The following is a 20,876-nucleotide window of genomic DNA, read 5'->3' as shown; positions in this document are numbered from 1 at the left end:
AATATACGAACGAGGGATATTTGAAAAGTAAAAATACACTTTCAGTAAAATTAAAACGATTTTTTTACTCAGTTGGCAACAGTGCTATTTCTCTTAAGATCCGCGTGACGTGGCGGAGTTACAAGTCGCAGCAAAGATGTAATGGCAAAAATTGTTTATTAAATGATTGCGAAAAACAACTGCTGCTTATTGAAAATACGGTAATACAGAGATAACATTGCTGTGATTGATTAGTTAATGTTAATTTTTATATTTTACTAAATTTTACTGATAAAAAAAACTGAGCTTTTTGATAAATTAAGGATCAAACTCTGCGTTTCTTTAGTAAAAAACGTGAATATATGAGACTATGATATTATAAGGTTTACCAAATCCATTTATATATCAAAGTAAATATATTTAAATTAAAGTCAATCTTTTGGACCTATTATATTTTGGGAATGTATCTCTACTTTTTGAATCACCCTCATTAGTAGGGGTCACATCAACGTAACAGGCGATATCGACATTTAATTCACATCATGTAAAACTAATATTAAGTTTATATTTATAAAAACTAATATCAAGTTTATATTTATTTCAATTATAATTAAATGTAGTGGCACACGATATAAACATTATATTTAAACCAATATCGAGTTTTTTTTATTTATTATATAAATATTTAATACTAAAAATAATATCATATCATACATATTTCAACATCAATTCAGAATTATTCGGAAAATAATCAAGTCCATTAATTAAGCCTAATCAAACGGAAGAACTAAAAAGTAATTGAACTATAAAATAAAATACACGATTCGATAATCTATTTGGATTTAAAAATATTACGCCATATATTTATATATAATATGTTATAAATCGAAACTATAAATTGTATACTTAATACATATTTAACGTAGATAACATATGCAGATACACGATACGAATCGTATTAGACTAAAATATGTAAAGCTATCTTTTTTGCGTATCTTTTTCATATCATATTCCCAAGAAACGTTGTTATTATAATTCACTAGAATGCCTTATATAGTATGCGTATTCACAATTTGAAATATGGATTATGTGTATGTTTCGCAAAGGGCAATGTTTTTTATCGAATATAATTTGGTATGGCATCATTAAGAACCGCTACGGGACCCGAGTCCCTGGACTTATTAAAAAATAAAGATCCCCGTATTATTTTATCTGATGTATTTTTCGTGGCCCCCGAGACTACCGACAAGACATTTTTGTACAATTTACGTTGAGATTTTGCCCCATAAGCCGATTGGATATCGAGTTTTATTTTCCCTTGTTCAAATATCTTCGGATTTTACTGATCAAGCAATTTAGTTTCTGTTGGCCGGAACTTGGGCCCTAGTCCCGAGCCCCGGAAGGGCGTAGTTAGATAAGACACGGCGGAAGGGGACACGATAAGTCATGCAAAGTGCATTGTGTATATATCGTGTTTAAGTGATTTTCTTTAGAGATAAAATTTTGATGAATTTTATGTTTTGCCATATTAAAGTAGCAAGTTAAATACGTATATATTTAATAAAACCCGGCAGCGCAAGACTATGTGAGTGGGAGAAAGACATGGGAGAGTAATTTCACATGCAAATTAATATTTATACCTTTTCAAAATAAGATTATGTAAATTGGACTTCAAATGCTCATATATTGGCTTGTCAAACGCTTATATGTTTTTACTTTCAACGTTTTATCTTAAATCAACAAGCAGGGTTGTAATATATATTTTAAAAATATTTTAGTTTTATGTCCCTTTGAGTCTTTGTCGGCGTTGCAAAAAACAAAGCAGTTATGCATATCTATGTAGATGTCCTATAACAGTATTAATAATTTGTGCCAAAGCAATTTCACTTTACTTATAAGTTGCACATAAAAGCATATTACAAAAAATATCCACTTTGACAAATACAAATATTGTATATAAATAGTCTGATAAGATGAATATGTATTACACAAATGTAATACATATTTTACTCGCTAAATAATACTAATGGTATTACAGAAATAGTATTATTTAGCGGAGCTACACTGAATCGACTAAAATGACTCTCGATGGCCTAACAAAACATCTGATTTTAGCGTGTATATCTTGCTTAGTATTAACCGCAAATCTAAGGATTGAACTTGTTCTAAAGTTTGACTAATTTTTTAAAGAGATTGTTCTTCTCAATTTTAGTTACGTGATTTACAAATAATTTATATAATATAAAATTTTGCTATTGTTGGAATATACATATATATATGATATAAATATTTTTTTATCTTAAAGGTTAAGGAGCAATTGTCAATGATATTGCATTAAAATTTAAGGTTTAATTATGACTAATAATGCAAAAGGTATATTTTTTATTAAACAAACTAACCTAAAAAGCGCGACAAATGTATTTAAATTGCATTTTCTAGAAAAATAAATATTCCATTCAGGATTTATTTTGTTATTTCAATGATAATTCGTATACTTTTTTCTTATTTCATAACACCTTTTAATGGCTATGATCTCGAATCTGAGTTTGGTTGTGAACGAATCTCTTTGTGGTAATCACGTCCATGCATAATTGCCTTCTCCTCTGAGTATAGGACAAAATCTCCATTTAAAACGTTTTTCTGCGTATCGCTTGCCATTAGGATTTAGACTTTCAAAAAACTTTACAAATAAATAAATACAGCGTGAAGTTTATTTTATTAAATATTATTCTATGCGACAGTTTTAATATTACGTAATTATTTTAAAATTGTATAGATACGTGTTGTCCTTAAAATATTTTAATGTAGAATCCAGTCATCTTTCAAGATTGGGTTGAATTTTGTATTTTGAATTTTGGAATTCGGGAAGTGGGAAGCAGCTGCATTTTCAGTATTTTAAATTGGCGTAGCTCCGTCATGTGCGTGTATCCGTAATTGAAAGTAAAGTAAGAGGAAAGTCAAATTCTGTCTTGTAAAAGTATTGCGAATACGCTTTGGAATAGGAAAGGTGCTTCTTTGGCCAACGCGACAATCTGGCGCAAAAGGAGAATAAGTTATTGTATGTTCTATTTCTAATAGTAATTATTTTGCGTAACAACTATTTTTAAAACAGCTGAAGATTTGGCAACGCTGTTAGTGGGAGATTTTTAATTTGGGTACCTGCTTAAATGTAATAATTTGTTTTGAATATCTATAGATACCAACGGTCCTTATCTTTAAGTCTGTTTAAAAGTGGTCCGTTTAAATCTTTGATATTTGATTTTAATTACTTTTTATTATGCTTTCCACGATGACACAATCATGTGTTTTCAGTCACAATTTAATTATAAGATATTTAATCGATTGTGCTTTTTATTTATTTTTACAAATATTTTTTTAGGAGTATTCAAAAAATATTAAATAAGGATAATTTTTAATAATGAAAATAATACAAAAGAAATATTATTGAAAAATATCTGATTATTGTGTGAGTGTGCGCTCGCGTGTGTTTTATCTGCGAGCGTTTGTGCGGGTTTTCATTGTCCGCGGTTAAAAAAAGTTGAACCGCATTCAACAAAAAAAAAAAAAAAAAAATCGCAGGACCAACGAGAACGGATATCTGGAGTGTTGAAACTTCTACGTTAACGGGACAAAAGCCAACCGCCGCGGTGTAAAAATAGACACACCTGTCGTCAACTTTTTCCAATTTGCATATTCTCCGATAAATGGAATGTTCCGACTCAAAAGCCAAAGTAAAACCCGAAACGCTAAAAACACAATAGCAATAACTTTTTATTGTAGTGGCAGTAAATGTAATTTCGTGAATTACAGGAAAAGTGCTTTTGATATGTGCTGCGCCAATTACAAGATAGACATTGTACATGGAATGTTGGAGCTCGGACAAAGAAACTAAATGGAACGGTTTAAAAGAAAATTGAAAATTAGAAATAATATAGTAAAATATAACACAATATATTCACTTATTTTGTTTTAAAATAATATTGACATATTCTATAACAATTATTTAATCAGCATATTAAAAACACTATTTCAAAAATTAGATTGACTGCAAATGAAAGTAATTTTAATTTATTTCAAGAAACTATTTATAATATTACTTAATATTAAAAATAATTTATTCAATAATAATATAAAAGTATATTTTAAATTCTATTGCAATTTTTTTCAAATCAACAAATTTAAATTAATATTTAAACAACAGAAATGAAAAAATAAATTTACACTAAAAATAAGTAACTACCACTTTGGTTTCGAAAATGCAATGCAATTGTTTTTTTTACAAAAAAGTACATATACAAAAATACTTATTTTAATTTTATAACCATCTGTTGTAAATAATTCTAAATTTAATGACAGCTTCCTAAAATCAATTCTAATGAGCTTATAACAAAAAACGTATAAAAAATAATATTGTAACCTTAAATTCTATAAATCTTAGATTGAGTTCTTTAAAATAAAGTAGAAAATTAATCATAATAATTCTTAGGTGTTCAATATCAAAGGCATAACAAATATTGAGGTTTGTAATGTAATATGAGAGGCATCTCAACACTGTAGCCAAACACATATCATATTATACATTGCTTCTATTAGAATATGGATTGGTAATATGAAATTCTAGAGCTATACAGTTTTTCATAGTAATATATATTATTAGAACAGATACAAAAAAAATCATAAAAAAACATATTTTTGTAAAGAATTCGAATAAGCATCTTCATAAAAAAAATATTTTTTATTTATTAAATAATTTTTAGTTTTTGCGCAAACATCAGCGTATGCAATCTAATACAAAGACATATTTTTTAAATTTCATACATTATATAAAAATTAAAGAACTTTCTAATCAGATATAAATTAAAAATTTATTAATTTTAATTAATTTTATTTTTATAAATAAAAGTAGTTTACATTAGCATTACGCCTTAAATCTATACACATACATATGTTTACAAACAAATAAATATTATTAGAAAAATATTACCGCTTATATGAAATTAATTTTTTTTAAGTCTCAAGTAACCCTTTATTTTTATTTAAAAAAATTCTATAACAAATATATTATTAAAAGGATACTGTAACAAAAAATAAAAAAACATATACTTGATCAGCAAATAAGGATTTTAATAACAAAAAATTTACAAGTCACAAGATTGTATCAGAGTTAAAAAGTGCGTGTCATATATATATTTTTTTGTCCTTAAATTTTCTTTTCTGAAGACACTTTACTAAAACGCGATTTTCATGGTATGGAGTTCGGTGTAAAAATGTTCTTGGTCGGCCAAAACTCTAACTTTATTAAATATAAAGTTTGCCACTGATTTAATCTGTACCGGAGGGTAGTAGGAATCTGCATGTAGATATGTGTATTTTTTCAAAATACTGTATGACCTATAGAACCGTGTTTTTTAAAGTTACTGTGTCTAGAAAGGGCAAATAAAAATTTTGTTCGAGTTCAATTGTAAATTTTATATTTGGATGTTTTGTTTTAATTAGAAAAAATATTAAAATCGCTTCTTCCGTGGAGCCACATAGCAAAGACGTCATAGACATATCTAAACCATACTTTAGGTTTTTTCAAAAGCTTTTCTGAAGTACAGTATGCTCCTATCCGTGGAGCAGTGAGAGTAATAATATTCAAACTAACGTGTTTTTAACATTAAAACGAATAACAATAGTGCGAATAAAAAATCCTTCCCTGCGCGATGTAAAAAAAAGTGTACTCTAAAAAAATGTTAAAACTCCTGAAGATGCTGGGACAATCTCCGGCGAAATATAGAGAGACTCATTCAAAAAAACAACGCGAGTAAAACACTTAAATATATTTATATATATATATATATATATATATATATATATATATATATATATATATATATATATATATATATATATATATATATATATATATATATATATATATATATATATATATATATATATATATATATATATATATATATATATATATATATATATATATATATATATATATATATATATATATATATATATATATATATATATCGCATAAGCTCGCACGCCGCAACAAACCTAATTTGCGCTATAATCAAAAAGTTTAACGACGCGATTCGCTTTTTAACGAGACAGTTGATTCGCGTACCGGAAGACCGAGTCGGACATTAGGTTACCTACATTACCGGCTGGGAAACGGAAACAACCTCGCTGACGAGATCTACCAAGGCCCGGATGAGAGTTTCCTCTCTTCGTTCTCCTATTTCAGGATCTCTTCTCATTTTCAGAAATGCTAGACGAGTTTTTTCTGCTCGTATCATATCCAGTGTGAAAATGTGCGAGATTTTTATTAATTAATTCGCGGGCCGGAAGTTGGATCTCAGCTTCCGTGCGTGTAATGTGAAAGCGGCGTGACAGAAGCTTGTGGCCATATGCCAACAGATTGTTTGGTAGAGCCGAGATTCTGCGGTTTCCGGCTTAAATCGTTGTCGGCCTTCGTAATCTTGTATTTTGTCTCGTCCGCTTTAATTAATGTGGTCGCTGCAGAAAAACCCTACATATGTATGAAATGTTTGCATATGCCACGCTTAACGTAATGGAGATCTTTGTGTGATGAACAAAATGAGGAATTATTTACATATTTCAAGTAGATAATTATTTCTTGAAAATAACAAAAATTAATAAAAATTGGCATTCAAAAATTAATCTGTTACGAATCAAAACAGAATGGCCAATACTAGCCAGAAGAAAGCAGATATGTTGTCAAACGCATTTTGTACATCACACACGAAAAAAAAAATAATAATCACTTCAAGATGCAAATTCAATCGGCATGGTTATTTCATTTGAACTTTTAAAAATCGCCAAGCAGTTTAAAAACCAAAAAGGTCTGTGACATTATGGATTAGATAGCATTATCATTAAACGTGCTTTTACTTCTCATTGAATATTTTAATGACTTTCTCTTGTGTACTTCTCTGCGATTCGTAAAGCCGCAAGAATTCATCTTATCAAAAAATCCGACTATTTCAATTAATTATTTTATTTATTTACATCGATTCGTAAATTTTTTGAAAAAATAATGCTGATACGGCTCAATGAATAGCTTAATATAAATAGTTTGCTTTTTACAAAAAGCACTGAAACATTCATCAACTAAATATTTAGATACTTAACACATATCTGCTAACTTCAATATAAAAAGTACAGGCTTAATAATGATATATGTGGAAAAAGCGTTCGATACTGTATGGCATGATGAACTTATATACAAGTTGTCTAAGTATGAAGCACCTGGCACATAAAGAAAGATAGAAGCAATATTGTTTCACATAATAATGAAATATCGTCACCGCGTAAAATACCAGCTAAAGTACCCTCAGGGAAGTTTGCTCAGGCCGTTTCTATTCATACTGTACATAAACAACTCCATCCTCAAAAACACTTACCTCTCCATGTATGCTGACGATACAGCAATGTTAATCAGTTTACAAAAATCAACAAATAAAAAACCAAAGCCATAACATTGATCCCCACTTCTCAAAAGTGAGAAATGCATTTATATAGTATAAAGAAAGAGAGTTAAATATCTGGGGATTAACATGGACTCCATGCATAAATTTAGTAAACACATAAAATAACTTCGATCGTTCTTTGACTAACTAAATATTGCAAAAAAAAGTTTAGATTATAAAGAAAAAAATATAAATGATCATAAAGATAATGCACGTATCCATGCAAGTATTATTTTAATATTAAAAACAATTTAATTGCAGCTTGACTTACAATTGTAAGATTTTATAAGCGAATATTTTTAGTTTAAAAAATCTTACTTTTAATACGTAATTAAAGCATTGAAATACCGCTTTACTAAATGTTATGCAGTTTAAAAATAATACTATAAAAAATATGTGAAGATCTTGGTGATTTAGATATCCATCTTAGTAAAGTAGGGATGTAAAATATTTGTCGATAAAGAAATCGTATTTTTTTATGCGCCACACCATACAATATTACTATAGTTTATGCCGTATTTATACATGTGTAAGAGCTTAATTGAAATAGCTCCGTCAGAAGTTTCCGCACCAACGCAATTAAACGTAAAGGCCGAGAACGAAAATTGATTAGCAATGACTAACCCCAGCCGCGTTAGAAGATTAAGGGATGGACTATCCCCTATCTGCTCTATGACGCGCGCGTGCCTAGTCCAAAATTTGTATTCATACAGATGCGCATCTTAGAAAGGCATGCCATGGCACAAGGATTTCGGACAAACTTGTAATCCGAAATAGTCCGAAATAGCTTGGCGAAGCCTCCCGTGCCAGAGTCGGCCCGCGTCGAACTTTGTTGCCGTTGAAATTCGTTCATTAATCAATGACACTCCTACACCAGATGGTTCGAACAGGGTGCTACAAAGCCCAGGAATTATACATATAATTAACAAGAGCACCGACGGACGATGGTGCTCAAGAACGAAGAGGATCAATACTCGTATGAGATGCAGCGGATGGTAATTAATCTCGGGTGCTAGATGTAAGAGCAGTCGGTGTTGAAGAGTTATATTTTAGGTTACTATTGTATTATATATTAATCTGTGTTTATACATATAAAGCTGCTTAACATACGTTTAAGATTATATTTCAATTTATTGTATTAAATGCTATTAAAAAATCTAAAAATAAATCAATATCTGTAGTCTGAGATAAGATAATATGAGTGTAGTGGGATCATCAGCAATTAAATAATCATATAAATGTCAGCTTAGCATACATACTATTGTATATTCTGATGATATATGTATTAATTCAAGCTTAGGTGTAACTAATCCATTTGAGCGTTTTGAAACCAACTGTAGAAAAATCACCCACATAAAATAGTATCAATTTCATATCAACTTTGTCAAAAAATACACATACGCACAAAAGAGTATCGCATTGCAATCAAACGGGCCCGGGAATTCGCCTCGTCAAAGTAGGAAAAAATGTATATATCCTTGCAGGGATAAGGGGGTCTTCGATTGGGTTACAGATGAAAAATGAAGCCTAAGAGGGGTTAAGTGAAGGTTGATGACCTGTTTGGTCAAAGGACTGCTCGGCCGTTCAACTCAATTTATTCCAGGGCACCGTCCTTGGCGGATTTTTTTACATGTCATTTGCTATATGCCTGTTATGGCGGTATTTGTCATCCCCTATAAAAACTCTTTTCTTTTCACGGCGAAAACATACAATGTAGTGGTTTTATAGCGCTCCCTTATTATTTATTGCGAAGCACTCTGACATACACACTTGAATATTTTGGAATCGAGTAAGATTTTTTCCTCTTCACAATAGGTGGATGTGTTTTTTTGTAAGATATGTAATAATTTTAAGTATGACTTACATTATTAGTTGTGTTTAATTTATTTTATTAAGTTATACATAATTAACAATATTCACAACCAAAATAAAACCGAAACAATATTTTTTACAACACATGTGTCTCTATCTAGAATGTGAACAAGGGACCTGCATTTAATAAAAGGCAAGCTTCAAATATCTGGGTATACATCTGGCTTGCTGAAATTGCGGCCCTAAGACTAATATTTTATAACATAAAAACAAAGCTTTTATATATAAATAGCTAATTAAACCGGTATCAAGTAACACTTATACTTTTAATTCGTAACTTCAATTCATTCAAAATAAAGCAATATATAAAATTTAACACACCTTCTTAAAATAATTAAAAAAAAGTTTATATAGCAGTAGATTTCTTATATCAGAAATTGTCATAATTAAACCGAAATTATAAACTTATATTATCAAAACACATCTTACTTTAACAGCATTATTTTAATTTTTAGTAGCCTTAGTTTCCTAATTACGTAAAAAGTACTAAATAGTTTTAGGCTTTGTTATTAAATAATAAATAAATGAATTTTTTTATTAAATCTGTAAGAAGTTTCTGTATTTTTGCTTTCAATTAACTCATATTTTTATTACAATTAGTTTTATTTATTTTGTAATTTTCTTGTAAGCTAGAAAATCGTTATAACTTTTTAATCGTTAAAAATTTTCTTTATTTTTCAATCTATAATATATGTTTATACAAAAAATAACTGCATTTTTTAATTTTCTTTATAAATTAATAATATAATAAATATACATAACTTTTCTAATAATATCTACAATATAATAATTTATTTTATTTTTTATTATTTATCTTTTACATATTATACTAATATTTTTATCTAATTTATTAAATTTAAAAAAAATATAGAAAGCTAAAATAAATTAAAGAAACATAGCAGACTATACAGCAATATGCATGTTATTAGAAAGTTCTCCTGTATGTGATTTAACCCGTTGCGATCTCGATGCTGTGCTTAGACCTAGAAGTTTGGTGATTTTAATCGGAGATTGGAATTGTTTCGATTCGATTTTATATATTTTATTAGTTAAAAATAATACTCAGATTTTGGATATAAAACGCATCTAGGCTCTGCTCAAATTTCTTTTTTGTATTTTTATACAATGAAGGATGAGGTCGAGGCTATCCCTAAATTTATACTATGCTGATTGGATGAGTTTCAATAATATTTTTGCGCCCAACGGATACTAAAATAATCGATTTTTATATACATACTCTTATTAAACTTACTTAATAAATTAACATATCTAAAGAAAACAGTAACAAAAAAATTCCGCAATTAAAAACATTGATATAGTATTTGCACAAAAAACAATTTTTGCGTAAAATTATTAAATTAAAACCAAGAAATAATTTATTATGGTTAACAACAAAATCACTTAAAAAATAGTACAGAGAAGTTTCACTGTTAAAAACTAGAATTATCATAGCTTATACAGATAAGGGAAAAACATAAATGCTAGCTGATGCATTTTCTATATCGTACGAAACCATTTAAAAATCTCGAAATTTCTAACATACTAAAACTGAAACTAAAGATAATAAATTAAAAATAAAAAAAAAATTATCCCTAATAGATAACGCTAAAGTTATTGAAAAATAAAAAAACTCTGGAATTGTCAAATCAGATAAAATAGTAATAAAATATTTTCTTAAAATATGAATTCATAACACTTTTACGTTTGCCTATATTTTGGGTATTTCCAGGCTAACCTCTTTATTTTCATTATTTTCTTCTTGAACATAGCAACGTTTTTTTTTGATAGATGCCATTTTGTAACCGAATATAATATACTTAAGATATCTGTTTTTTAACTATGTTTTTGGAATCGTCGTAATATACTAAAAATAAAGCCTATCTATAATGAAATTGTACAAAATCATAGTAACAAAAATTGTTATATTCAGCATCATACATATCTAAAATATATATATATTATTTTATATAATACAATATATAGTTTTAATGTCGTGAGGTTTCTTAATTTTTAAATAGCTCTATATTGAAACAATATGACAAACACAGCAGAGATATTTACATGGTTCTTTCAAAACATTATAGATATTGCAAACCTTTTCACGATTGAAACTGTGGCAGTTATTTTAATAAAAAAAACTGTTTTTTCCCGTATAAACGATATTTATAATTTAAAAATTTTTTTTTTTTATTTAGAAACATTTTTTCTCTAAATAGTTTTTATCTAGAATTTTATTCGACTAAGGTAAGATTTTTTTATGTATATCTGATATTTAAAATAAATGGTACATTAGGCTAACTATAAAAATTAACCAAGATATGTACAATATTTATTTTCGGAACAACTTTTATGTCTAAATGATTAAAAACAATAAAATTATCGTATCCGCAAAAACTGTTGTATTTCACATATTTAATTTAAAAAAAACGTTTACTATCTCTTTAAATTAAAATATATAAATACTTAATAGACAAACACGTAAATTAAATTAAATTTTTAATATTAATGACAATAAATATTAATTTCACATATCTGGATGTATATTGTTTAGTGAAGTTACAATTTTACTAACTGTTTCAGTTAAATTATATCTGAATACAGTTTTACCGATATTTACAAATATGATGAGATATGCTAGAAAAAGTGTTAACGCTTAAAAGAGATACAGAGCTTAAAAATATTTTTTTACAACGGTCCTATTTGGCTGTTATCGATATAAGTTTTTACACATACTTTTAACTAAACTTTCATTAACCATAAGTTATGCCAAATTGTGTTTATTGCCAGCCACAAGTATTTTATTTACCGATTACTATTAAGCATTAAATATTTGCTATTACAGATATAAAATGCCTACACCTAAAATTAAAAAAAAATGTTATTTCTGATTAATATTTCATATTTTTATAGGGCCAATTTTGGGCTTTGTAGGGAGTCTTTGATCTAGTTAATTCAAGTGTTTCAGAAATCTTAATTCAAACGTGCGTAATTAACAAAGATTAGCGTTACGTGTTTGTTTAAACGTACATATCGCACAATGTGGGTTCGTGCCTGAGGTTTTGCTGTGTGAGCGTGATTGATTCATAATCTGTCTTAATGTTTGTTCATACGCTAGTATCGGTCGTATACATAATAGGCACTGACATACATACACAAATTTGGATATGTGCTATTATCGTACTAGTTAAGCAATCAACGGAGAGTACTATAAAATATACCTTAAGTTTGTTTCAAATTTTATTAGAATTTATAAAAAAAATACTTTTACCTGATACACTAAAGTAGTATAGACATATGAAATTCAGCTTTGTGGTCTAACAATACCTAACCTCGACCAAGTCACAAGTCAGGAATCTAGGGTCATGGTAGTCGATAATATTTTCATTGTTTCATATGATCTCTTTTTAGATATCTGAGGCAAGCTTTCTATTACACTGTGTATCCGATTCGTATTATTCTCTTTCATAATCCAATATCACTTTGACTTACATCTAACGTTTGCGAAAAATCACTTCATAGACATTAATTAGACGTGAACGATCGTAGACGTGGCGTAATAATCGCGAATCGAAGCGAAAAACACCCGTAGCCGGGTCCATCAATCACAAGCTTTGCGAACAAATTGTACCGGAAAGGCTTGTTGGCTCTTCCGGAGCGCTAACAGGTGCCCGACGCTATCGTATCCGGCGCTAAAGACGCCGGCGCGGCGTCGTAATGCCCGGCGGCACGCGATGCTTTTCCACTCGCTTAGACGCTCTCGCACAGGAAAACCCCCATCTTTGCCTATTATTTTTATCGAAAGGTGCTTATTGGTTGTGCTACGCCGTATCCTGAATACTAAAGAACTGGTCAGCCTACGTACCTAAGCACAACTTAGCATGACTTGTTATCAGCGCATTGGTCTAGAGACAGTAACTGTATGCTATACTTGTTTTAACTTGATCGGTTTAGGCAGTGCTGTGCTACCTCTGTTTGTGTAAGATGATATTTTGTTTCACTCAAGTTATCTGTCACTGAGATCTTGACAAATGTAGTCAAAGCCTATCAAGATGTAACTCTATCGAGAAATATGGCATCGATTGCATCAAACTGTGAAAACCACCTGCACACTTTTTTTTATAGCTTAGCAATTTCAAACAAACGTGAACACGTGTGCAATTTAGGGCCACTTACAGTATTTTTTACTAGAGTGTAAGAAATATCTCATGATTAAGCAATTCATTTTTTAATTATAAATACTTTTTGGATCACCAAATACCACATTAATCCCAAGATTGGTAATTACTAATAGGTACCGCTAAAAACTACACTTTGTTTGGAAAGGATACGCGCTAGACAATACGTTTCAGTCTGTGCATAATACTATTGTTATTTCACACTTTGGGTAACAATCGCCAGTATATTTATCCAGAGACTATATTGTATATATTCTTGATCTTTAATTGATGTTAATGTTATTATCATATTCTATTTTTTTTAAATAAATTTATTATTTTATTTTTATATAAATCTACTATTTCTGAACTTGATTTGCTATTAATCGTTTACTTTGGTTAGAGGTATTGCATGAAAAAAAACATTAATTTTCATTCCGGCTTTTTTTTATTTCATTGGCTTTTTTTTAAATATTCTAATTTCATGTTGTAATTTGATTTTAAAAAACCTTCAATAAATAAATAATTATATTGTTCTGAAAAATTTTTTTTACTTTAGGTAGCCTTCGGTTTATAAAAATTGTACTGTTTCGTAGACTGAAAAAAGGTCGCGAGCAACGGTTATCTTTCAGCAAAGCAAAGCAAACAATAAAAGCTACGAATCGTATTGGAGGAACTGTAAGCCAAGTCGGTGTCTGCCGGCGAGACCTTACTTTCTTTTTACTGAAAGAAGTTAAGACCTGGATAAAAAGGCTTATTTTGACAGAACAGACTCGGGAACATAAATAAAGGTAAATGCGACGGTCTTTGGTCTACTGCAGCGCAATCGAATTTTTGGGACATTTCATTCAAGACAATTGTATAATATACAATTCTATGTCTTATTATAATATACTTTATTTACTATACAAATATGAATATTTTTTGTTGTAAGTAAATCAGATTAATTTTTTCTTTCCGAAGTGCAATTTTACAAAAATATGTAAAGAGCGAATTTGATGTCGAGCTTAATTTATGTCTCGATATGAAGACAAGGTGGAATTCCTTATTACCCATGATCTCAAGATTTCGAAAGTTACGAAATTGCATTAGAAAATCATTAATTGATCTTGGCATCGGCCAAATTTGGAATGAATCGAACATTCACGTATTGGAAAATATTTGTGAAGTACTCACTCCTATAAAACTGGCAGTTGAAGCTTTAAGTCCTCGAGATGCCACTTTATTAACTTCCGAAATTATTGTTAATTTCCTTTAAAAAAAATATTTGAAATCAACACAACTCTGTCGCACGAACCACCAAAATATTTCAACGACTAGAAATATAAAAATTAACTTTAAAAAGGAGTTTCAAATATTAGATTCAACTATCAAGCGAACTCCGAATCTAGAGCTTTTATTCAAATCATTGCTTACAATTAAGCCAACATCTACAGAAAGCGAGAGAGTTTTTTCTACATCTGGAATATTTGCCACAAAAACCAGGAATAAGCTATGTGATTCATCATTAAACGCCTTGGTGTTTTTAAAAACATATTTTTCCTTACAAAAGTAAAGGTCTTAACTTAATATTGATATAAATATTTCGATTAAAAAAATTGTAATAAATTAAATTTAAATAAATATCGAATAAAGTGTTTTTAAATTGTTTCAATAGATTTTCACCTATCGTACCTATAACAAAAATAATATAAGTTATTAATAATAAATTAATTAAAGTTAATAATAATAAGTTAATAATAATAAGTTAATTTTTTAACATAATTTTTTTTAATGATTATACGACAAAATAATCAACGTCTCGAGTCCCGGGAATTCCCGGGACTCTAAAAATTTGGCTCTCGAGTCCCGGGAATCGAAAAAACCCGAGACTTCAGAATCCCTAATACATACGTCTAACATAGCTTAAGTAAATACATAAATTTTAAATATTGCGACTAAATTACGTTTCCTTCGACACCCATATAAGATTCCAAAATAATTTATGAAGTATTGCTGCTTTTTTTATTTATGCAATATTAATGAGAATATTTTTTGCGATTCAAATACATGAAATAATAAAATACAACGATAGGAATCCACATCACTACAATTTAACGCCTTCAAACACTCTAAAAATAAAATGGGTGAAAGTTTTCACTCAATTTATCAAGTTTTATTTTAAAAAATTGTAATAAATGTAAATTTTATTATACCTTAATATTAATATTAAAATAATATTTTAATTTAATATAAATATTATTAGAATACTTTTAGACATTTATTTATTCGATTGCACGTAAATGGAACTACGTATTTGCTTAAACACTTGAGATATGATAGAATTGTAGCGTTATTTGAAATTTAAATAATATATAAAATTATGTTATTATAAAAATAAAAATAAAAATATTTAAAAGCTTTTATTCCTTAAAAATACAGAGCGTTTGAAATACCCAAGAATAATATTAGAATACATGTTTAAAGTACACTGTTATTATAGTAATACCAATAAAAACTTGTTTATACAGTTTAATTGGATATTTTAAATTTCTGAACGAGATGAAAAATTTCACATTTTGTAAACGTCTAGGTTTGCAAGATAAGTATTCTTCGATTATATGTATTATAAAATTTTATGCCGATTTAAAAAAAATATAGTTTTTATATGAGGTTTATTAACCAGACATATATTATAAATTGACACATTGACTGTGATAAAAAAATTTGTCTTATATTACGCGTTAAAAGCGCAATAAACAGAAATGTGATTTATTGTACAAAAATAATATTTAAATAGCTTTTTCTAATATAAAAAAACAATACTTATTTTATTGTTTTGCTTAAATAGCATTAATTAATCATGATACATAAATATATGTTTTTTATGAATTAGAAAAGTTTTTGTTTAATAACTAAATAAACACCCATGCTATCTACAAATATTATCTGTGAATCATTACGTCTTTTGGACAAATTGTCTCCATAAAATCACACCCTGACATACCCAGCATGTGATACAATTAGGGTAAAACATATTTTTTTCACCTCCATCGTAATTTCATGACACCTGCTCGTGATAAATTATCAAGCGTGTATAAATAGCTATATTTTCTTAAATAAACGAGCGCTTTCGGATATTTCAGCCAACTAATAAGCCAAATTGCGTATCATATTTCGCTCCTCGCGCGTTCACCAAACGGTAGGCATTTATATATAGATGCTATATGTATATAGTACATATATAGTTTTAGCATGAAATTGAATTTTCCCATCCCGGAATGAATATTCTCAGGCCCGGGGCGATTTTTCAGCGTCTCCATAAAGGCGTCGTTGTTTTTCCAACGCATTTCTGTTTTCCAGCGGTAAATTATCAGGCCCGTAGAGCAGCGCGTCGTCTTGTCGACCATTCATCAGCTCCCTAGCGAAAACAACCCCCAAACCACCACCTGCCCTACTCTTGCATTCGAAACGGGTGCCATACAAATGTGTGCGAATATCGGCTGGCTGGCTGACACCTAACGGTCTAAATCGGATGTTGTTGCCCGATAGTTAACATCACCATTTACGACCCCTGCCTTTTTTTACAATCTTATGTAATTTAAATTTATTTATTTATTCGGTGTGTATATTGTTTTTAGCTAAATTTTGATGTTGGGTTATGATAAATATTATTACTATTATATAATGTGCATCCTAAGTGAGGAGTGCATCATGAAAAAAATAAGGAACTGTCAAAAATTCCCCCAAATATATGTGAAATTTTTTTTATTACGATAGTCCATATGTAGCATAGACTTGACTATAGTTTTTGGTGGTAAATGATTAATAATAATAAATCATATCTGACTATTTATGTTTTGATACTTAAGACACGATGAACATTTTAAAAAATATTTTTTAGGATCGAGATACACGTAATTGAGACCATTTTTATTTTCTGCCGTTGGCAAACTTTTTTTTAAAACATAGCTCGACCTTAAATTATTTTTATAGTAAAAATCTGATGAGCTACATAAACGCAGATATTTACAAAATAAAAGATTTTTCCACGATGTAAGAAGATAATATTTTTTGACAGTAATATTATTTGTGTGCCCGGCGAGATATTGTAGATCACAGTGGTTGCAAAAATTTATGCAAATAACAAAGGAAACACGTTGCTTCGAGTAACAGTGTTAGTTTAGTAGGAAATTCCATTTTTTTCTACTTACCCGAGGATTTGCATGGATAAGGCTGAATAAAAAGAGCCAACTTCGTAGGCATTTTCAAGTTGCCCATGTAAGAATATTCGTTCTCCATAAAAAACAATATTACACAAAAAATGGCCTCGTTGATTGGGTCAAATGGAAAAATATGAATATGAATTTATCAACGAATACATATGCGGGTATATGTATGTGTACTATAAATACTCGAGATTTATTGTGTGAAGTTTTGTTACTGCCGCTAGAAATTGCCTTCCGATACGAGACCGAAATAATGCGAAATGTGCATTTTGTGGAAATAATATTGTTTTATTTTATTTTCAAAAGAAAAAAGATATCTATAAATATTATTTAATAATATTTAAAATAATACAAGGAATTTATGATTTACTTACATTTTTATAAAAATGCAATCAGTCCATTTAGACAATATAGTAGCAATTTTAATAAAATATTTATATTTCCTTTTTCTCTTCATTCTCCCAGCAACTAGGCACTTGGGAAAAAATAGAAATAACACGTAAAACGTCACCTACTGGAGGCTTTCCTTAAATAATTACCATAAAATTACAGTATGTTTACGAGCGTGACATTTCTCGCGATGAAGGTGTAGGTGGCGCAGGCGGTGATGGCCGGGTTCTTAAGCTGCGTGCGGCGAGTGTCAGGTGTGATCTTCAGCTCTGTCGGTGAGAGCGCGTAGCTGGTTCCTCAGGATGACTGCTGGTAGATCTTGGCTCTCTGGTCGTCTGCGTCACTGGCTCTGCTGTCTGGGCCGTGCCTCAACCGTCTCGTATCTCGGATAGTCTGCCCTCTCCTCGTCGGAGTCCGGGCTTATATTCTTTAAGGGGATGCACGCTAGATGGCCAATCGCGATTGTGCATCGATGTCCTAGCCAATCGCTGCAGTGACTTCTTAGAATTCGAGAAATCGGATGTTGCGTTTTCAATAGCCAGTTTTTTGGTGGCTCCAGACGTGGTGATTGATTGCGTCTGTACTGTTTTGTCACAAAAAGGATTCTCTTAACGACCCGTGTTGTGTGTAGTCACGGTCATTAACAATGGGACAATCGCCCTTTTAAATGTGCTTATATGTGTGGTCGCCATACTTCACAGTCTGTAGGAAATAATATCGTATGGTTCTTTCTGTAGTTTCATTAGAATCTTCCATTGGATTGGAAAGTAGTTTAATATAATTACTAAGTTGAATAGGATGGTCACTATTCTGATGTCTTTCACTAGTAATGCTTTTATTACTTTGCCGCTGTTTATGTCATTTAATGTTGTCTTCTTGGCATTCATTTATTTAAGAATTTTTAAAATTAATTTTTATCTGTAAAGTTATCATTAAAAATCGTAAATTTCAATTTTACTATTTTGATCTTAACTTTGAGAAATTATTTAAATGTATTAACTAAGTCTCTGAACCATTTTTCGTTAATAATATTTTAATTTAACAAATAAAATAGTAATCGGTTATAATTTATTAGCTCTAGTTTTGATTAGGAATATTTTAATGACGCACTTTTTAAAAATGTCACATTTAAAATAAATTGAAACGTCAATTTTTAACAAAAAAATTATGTGACGTATATTTATTATTCAATCAGCACTATAAACCAGTAGTATAAGACGGTGACTAATACCTAAAGGACCTGTGTTCGAATTATTTATGAACCTTAGTGTATTACAATTACCCATGTGTCTGGGGCACCAGAATTAGTGAATAATAAATAGTTATAAATCCTATCTATCATTACAGATCAGGTTTTTATAATCTTACACATCAATATTGTGATGAACCATTAAAATTAGTCTTTGATATTAAAATATATTCATAAAATATATGTTACTTATTTACAGCCTGATTTAGGTTTAGTGCCTTAATAATTTTTTATATGTGTTGATTGTGTATACTTTGCAGTTACACACCATTCTATTGTCAGTCATGTTATTACTAAAGATTTACAATAAATAAATAAATCATATATATTTATAAGATTGGTGTCTCATATTAATAATAAATAATAAAAACTAACTAGAGACCAACGTAATATCACGTGCTTATATATTACAATATGAATTTGTATTATTAAAATATTACTAATAATACTAGTCCAGACTTTTTTATATGAAAATCAAAAAATCACCTTTAATATGTAGTAACATTCGACTTAACAGTGCGATCAAATAGCTATAAGTATAAATTATTTAATAAAATAAGTTTGCTTAGTAATATCAGTACGTCAAAATTCACTGTCACGCATAGAATTGATGTATTGGCAGATTGAATTGAAATTGATTGAACGCGCCAAGTTATTTCAATATATGCGATATGTTTCGACAAATCACAAATATCTTTGACACTGCACAATTTTGTGCGTGAATTTGACTAAATAAAATAAGACAATATTTTGCGTGACTATGAATTCTTGGATTTACAGCTAAAAAATAGTTCATTGCAGTAAAAAATTTAGGAAAATAGTTTTTGGGTTTGATGCTAAATGTTGCTGAGCTTCACAGCCTTTTGAGCATTTTAAAAAATATATATATGTAATCTATTCCACAACATCTTTGCCACACTAGAATATTTTTTTATACATTATTACTTTTTATATGTACAAATTTAGTAACTATCTTGTGTAAATATGTATACTTAATTAGTCGTCGGTCTTTCACTATCGTGAGGTACCGCAGCTTTCGAGTGTTTGATTACCGGACATTCACCCTTTTTAGTTTTAATTATAAATTTTGATTTGTTTTTAACTAGTTTTAGTATTTATCTGTTAAATTTATACAAATAAACACTGTGTGGCTGTGCATTATATAGTAGAGTCTTAACTGTTTCTAATGAGCAGAAGTGGACACTAGTGGGTAAAAGCACTATTTACTTTAAAAATAATTTTATTTTGTTAAAAATAAAATTATTTTTTCATTGGAGTATTTTTTTAAGTAAAGATTTTATTGAGTAGCAGCGGACTAATAGCATTTTTTCTGCATAGCAAAATTATTACTTTTTTTCTGACGCCAGTCGACAAAACATACTTCCGCTCCGCCTCTGTGTTTTAGTCGCTACTCCAGGTGACCTAACTGCATCGATTCCAACAGTTTTAATATGCAGCAGATTATTATTATTCGTTTCTTTTTTAATATATTGTAAAACAATAAGATTGTCTTAATCTCAGGCAATGCGTATAT

At 29.3% G+C, this 20,876-nt stretch overlaps 1 protein-coding gene and 1 pseudogene across 1 annotated transcript in view; both read left to right on the top strand.

Moving 5' to 3' along the window:
- LOC148228053 (zinc finger MYM-type protein 1-like) overlaps nucleotides 1-3,871 on the top strand; it is a 40,600-nt pseudogene extending 36,729 nt beyond the window's left edge.
- LOC148228051 (uncharacterized) overlaps nucleotides 1-20,876 on the top strand; it is a 272,383-nt gene that overhangs the window by 31,974 nt on the left and 219,533 nt on the right. The gene's annotated exons all lie outside the window — the stretch shown is intronic.

Source organism: Plectrocnemia conspersa, unplaced genomic scaffold (genome assembly GCF_051122295.1).
Source record: "Plectrocnemia conspersa isolate PC_06_02 unplaced genomic scaffold, ASM5112229v1 ptg000012l, whole genome shotgun sequence".
NCBI classification, from domain to species: domain Eukaryota; kingdom Metazoa; phylum Arthropoda; class Insecta; order Trichoptera; family Polycentropodidae; genus Plectrocnemia; species Plectrocnemia conspersa.
The sequence above is the reverse complement of the archived record's forward strand: the minus strand, read 5'-3'. Positions and strand labels throughout refer to the sequence as shown.